The sequence below is a fragment of the Phoenix dactylifera genome, chromosome 7 (assembly GCF_051530095.1).
Source record: "Phoenix dactylifera cultivar Ajwa chromosome 7, Ajwa_hap1_PhDact_Kaust_v1.1, whole genome shotgun sequence".
Taxonomy (NCBI): Eukaryota; Viridiplantae; Streptophyta; class Magnoliopsida; order Arecales; family Arecaceae; genus Phoenix; species Phoenix dactylifera.
The window spans coordinates 15,057,471-15,062,951 of record NC_143196.1 but is presented as its reverse complement, the minus strand read 5'-3'; the positions used below and the strand labels follow the sequence as shown (position 1 = coordinate 15,062,951).

Below are 5,481 nucleotides of genomic sequence, written 5' to 3'. Positions count from 1 at the left end.
GCATCTCGACTCATCTCCCCAACCTCCTCCGCTAGATCTCAGCCAAGATAAAGCTAAATCCCGAGCCTCCCAGTCGTCTGCCATGATCCTTTTCTTCGCGTTGATCCCAGCGGCATCATCCATTCCTCCCAGCATCCTCTTCCTTCGGAACAGAGCCCGTCCAAAACCAAGCTGTCAACCAAATCCCAGATTGCTTCCCAGCGTCCGCGATTCATGGAAATCTCCCAGCGCATCAAATCCCCTGCTCACGGATCCATCCAGCCTTCATCCCGTTCAGATTTCCTCCTCTTCAACCCGAGATAAACTCAAGTCCCAAGCTTTCTTCTATTTGGATTGACTCAATCATCCAAGTGAAGAAGCTCGGTTAATTCCCCTACATCCACAACGGTCCAGTTCTCCTGTGATGCATGCAAAAGGTCCCACGTTCATGAGCAACCGCGTACAGATTTCCCCCAGCGTTCTAGATTGATTCCAGCATCCATATTAACAGGAATCTAAGATTCTCCCTTACAGATTTCCTCTCCCGAATCGAGCCAATCTTCCTTCAGTTTGAAGCTCCCAGCCGGATGAGCATCCCATCTCCTTCCGTTCGTGAACATTATCCCAACTCCATCATCCCCTGTTCCGCTTATCCCTTCCCTTCCGGATGAGAACCAGCTAATCCCGTCCGCAAATCAAGCTCCTTCGTTCTGTTTTCCTCCCAGCATCTGCAACGATTCGGCTTCATCCTCAATCATTTGCGATCGAGCTTCATCTCCCTGTTATCAGCCGAGATCCAAGCATCCCGTGCTTGCTACAACCGTCCGCATGAACCCAGCGATAGCATTCAACCATGTCCGTGATCGCATCAATCGTCCAGCTGCTCAACCACATTCATCCCACGATTCATCTTCATCTCCCAGCGAATCCATGCAATGGCAAAGGTTCATCTTTATCCGAGAATCAAAACAGGGAAGGAGAGAGGGAGTGATGGCAGCTTATAAAAAGGGGAGTCGACATGATTAAGGGGCATTCTCTTCCGTTCAATCAATTCTTCTTCCCCACGGTGGGCTTCTCCCATCAACTAAGCTCTTGGGAGGCAGAGTCCCACGGGAAACAAAGGAGAGAGAGGAGTTTGGCTATTTTGGGAATATTTCAAAGGAGGAAGAGAAGGAAGGAATGGAAGCCTGCTGCTGTGCTGCTGCTGCCGTCCACCACTGCATGGAAGCTTGATCTCCTCTCTAGGGCCAGATGCAGCCCTAACAAAGGGCTAAGGGTTTTGTATTTTTAATTTTTATTCTTGGAGTTGTATAAATTTTATTTTGCCCTTAATGAATATTTTATTTCATCTCATATTCTGTGATTTTAAATATGATGTTTATACAACTGTTCTTCATGATCGCTAAGTAAATATAAGATAATCTATGCTTAAGGAAGATGTGGTGTGCTACCACCTTAGATTAGGGTAGATATTTCATACCAACTGAAGATGGATTATTCTCAAATTGCTTTTGTGAATTTTTATTTAGATGCTTATTAGGCTTGTAGCCAATTTGCATGTTAATCCAAGAATAAATTCAAATACAAATAATCCTTGTTCCGATGTTAGTGGTGAATTTCTTACCTTAGGTCCCCTCAAACTAATAACATTTTAATTGCATTTTTTTATTAAATTTCTTAGTTTAATTTTCTTCACAAACTCTTCCTTTTAAATATTTTTATTTTTTTAAAGAAAAGCAACTGTACCCCAATCCTTGTGGATCGATATCCGTAATTACTATCCTACCAGATACGTGCTATTGCGTGGTCTTTAAAGTTGACTATCATAAATGCAGTTCTGTTTCTGGCCTAACTATAGGATATAAGTGTGATCCTAATTAGGGGTGGCAATCGGGTCGGATTGGACATAAACGGATCGAGTCAGATGCAGGTCGGATCAGAAAATCATAAACCTAATCCGACCTGTTTATTAAATAGGTCAGAAATTACAACTTGAACCTGTCATGTTTAATAAATAGGTAATCCGACCCAACCCGTTGAACCTGTTTAATAAACAGGTCGGGTCTAGATTTATGATTTTCTGATCTGACCTATTTAATAACCTGAACCCACACACAGAGTCTTCACTTATTTAGTCAATTGCATACACAAATCGACGTTCGCTCGTGATCAAACAAGATAAAATATTAATCGACAGTAGGCACATGAAATCAGACCTCAATAAGTAGAAAGTTCGCATCTTTCATGCTAGGATCGAAAGGGATTTCAAGAGGCGAGGTGGCTGACGACGGGATATTTGGCCTGGAACTTCTTCTCCCAGTCCTGAAGGATGCCCATCTCCTTGTCGGAGTGGCCGTCGAGGTTGCCGCAGACGTCCTCCTCGCTCTTGCTCATCTTGGCCAGCGCCCAGCTCACCTCCCAGCTGGAGAAGACGGCGTAGGAGCCGCCGGGTCCGTAAAATCCCTTGTCGGATGTTATGTCGTAGATCGTCCCCCAGATCGCGATGTAGATGGGCTTGCTTGGGTCCGAGCCATCGAAACCCTTGAGCTGCTGTGCCGTTACCTCCATCGCAGTCCATGGGCTTGCTCGAGTCCCCGCCACGGTCGCCATCGACGGGGAGGTAGTAGAAGTTGGCAAAGGAGAGGAGAGGGCAGAGGCGGAGGTCCGAAGGAGAGGGGGAGGAGAGGGCGGAGGCAAAGAATCCGGACGAGAGGAGAGGGGAGACCGAGGGAAGAGGGCAATGTGGTGAAATCGGGCCGAGGCAGTGAAATAGAATTGGGAGACTGGATAATTACAAACCCTAGGTCCCTAACCCTAAGGAGAACTGGAGAAGTCGTGGTGAAAATTGAAATCGGGCCGAGCGGAGTGCGATGCGGCAAGGCTTTTCTTTGGGCTGTCAAATCTGATCCAACTTGAGTTACCGACCCATATATTAAACGCATTAAATGGATTGAACAGGTCAGACATCTAAAATATATATCTGACCCAATTAATAAACAAGTTAAATAGCTCAACCTGTTTACGATCCAAACCTATTTAGGCCAAACCCAAAGCTGTTTATGGCGGATCGAACACGGGTCGGGTTGGCGGGTTAGGTCATATTTTACCACCCCTAGTCATAATTGAAGGTTGTTGAGTTGAATGTGATTTGTTTCGAATCAGATTTATAATTACATATACGAATATTTGAAAGATGGATTTTTAATGAATTTATCTTTTGAAATGAAATTGATTATATCTTTATATTGATTCATCATAATTTGTATTTACATTTTATGTTATTATATAAATTATCTAGTTAAGGTATTCATTACTTACTAGATTGTTTAGCTCATTATATAATTTTTTATTGTTTTTACATATCCAAAGAATTATTTCAATTGGGATTTTTCAATATGAAGGAGCGTTTGGAAGAACTATGGCACAAATTATCTTGGATTAGAGTTTATTTAAATTATGTATTAGCTTAGACTAATGTTAGAATTCTGAGACATTGTAAGTTGAGTTAGTTAATGAAATAAAGATTGCATATTATTAGTTATATTATTTGCACTATCTGATTTTGATATCATGATGAGATGTCTTGCATGCTCACGAAAAAAGTTTCCTACGAGTGTGCAGTGGTTGCCACGACCCCCGACTCACGATCTCGGATCGGTGGTGTGACATATTTAGTCATAAATTGTCGTTCATTCATAGGAAGTTGATTAAGACTTGGATTAAGAAAGATTATTATGATATCTAATTGGAATATTCTTCGATATTTGAACCTATATGTGGATCTTGTATGAAACTGGTATGTAGAAGAAAATGTATTTGGAAATATTGCAAATAGGTCTATTTTTTTATTGAAGGTATTGACTTTATTTTGAGATCATAGAGTATTCATCTTAGTGGAATATTTGATAATTTTAATTACCATTTTTGGATCAAAATAATATACCTTGTATATGTCTACCGGAGACTATGGTTTGCGTATGAAAATTTCAATTCAAAATTTGTGTTTATGAGCTAATGTAGGGTTCTTTTCCATTGTTGTTGGGGTCAAGAGTTCCTCTTTAGCACTTTTTGAAATTTAAATTTTGGATCTTTTAGTTTACAATACGGAGTAGCATTTTTGGTTAAAAGTTATTTAATAAATTATTGAATTTTGGTGGTTGAAATTAGAGTGTACAGTAGAAGTGTGGTGATCTGACTTATTTTTAGCTGGTCAGAAATATTATCCCCTTGATTCGGAATGTTTTATGATCAAAGACTTGATTTGGTTTTCTCTGTATAGGAGGATTTCATTGAGAAAGAAAAAGACAATGTTTTTGATTAATTTGGATGTGGCGATATCATGCTGTGCTATGAAAATTTTTAGCATCATGAGGCCAAGGCTAGTAGACCATTTGGTTTTCTCTCGTCCTTCATTTTAGTCCAAAACAGAGTCCACCACCACCCGGTTATTGCGGCAAAGCCTTGCCACTTGTTTATCCGATCTTTCCCCTTCCGCCGGTCAGGATTGCACCGGTGATTCCCCGGATTTCACCCCAAAAAGGGATGCCATGATCCCTATTTGTGAATTGATCCCGATCCTATTGCTTTCCCTCGTGTTCAGCACCAATGCTCATCGCTGAGGCCTTTATCTGGTCTCTCACATTGGCTTATGCCCAAGCCCCTATCTGCCAGCGAGTGTGTGGAGCCTCAAACGGGCATCGTTTTGACCGAGCTTGTTTCCCCTGTCTAACTGATTTACTTTGGTTTCTTCACTACGGGTCACCTTCTCTTGCCGTCACTGTCGCCCCAGGCCTCTCATCGATGCCCGGTACCGTTGTGGGTCGCCGCCAGCATGCCACAGCCACCGGCATTGCACCTTTCTCCCGTTGGATTGAGGAGGCCTTGAAACTCCTCTATTTTTCAAAAAAAAAAACAGGGAAGAAATTTGAGGGGAGAAGAATCCCCTGTTTCTGTCTTTATTTTTTTCTCTTTCTCCCTCTACCATCTTTCTCTCTCTTCTCTTCTCACTCTATCGGGGGGGGGGGGGGGGGGGGGGGGGGGGGGTTGGAAAATCCCCCTTTTTTTTTCTTTTTTCTATAAAAAAGGGGTAGGGGGAGAAAGGGACCAACCCGACCCCGCGTAGCAGCCCCCACTGGGCCCCCGCCCCGCTAGAAGAATGTTCGATGCGGATAGACTCCGTTTTACTCATACCCTCTCCACCCGAAAGTGAGTACGTCATACTTGGCACCACCTAGGTACAGGTGGAAGGAAAGCATAACCGCCAACAAGCCATCCGGGCGTGGGGCATCCGGTTCCCAAATTTAATCGACGCCCGCACGTTTTGAACCCAGGCAACTTGGCTGAATTATCACCCCCTTACCACCATGCTACCACCTTGGTGGCTATTTCTATTTTCCTCTCTCTATTTTTTCTCTTTCTCCCTCTACCATCTTTCTCTCTCTTCTCCTCTCACCCTATCGGATGTAAGGGACTCAAATTATCTCCCTCGCCTGATTCTTGATC

The 5,481-nt window shown here is 43.0% G+C and overlaps 1 pseudogene; it reads right to left on the bottom strand.

The window, feature by feature from the left end:
* Positions 1-2,072: 2,072 nt before the first annotated feature.
* Positions 2,073-2,724, bottom strand: LOC103698623 (putative steroid-binding protein 3 pseudogene; annotated as a pseudogene).
* Between the last annotated feature and the right edge of the window lie 2,757 nt (positions 2,725-5,481).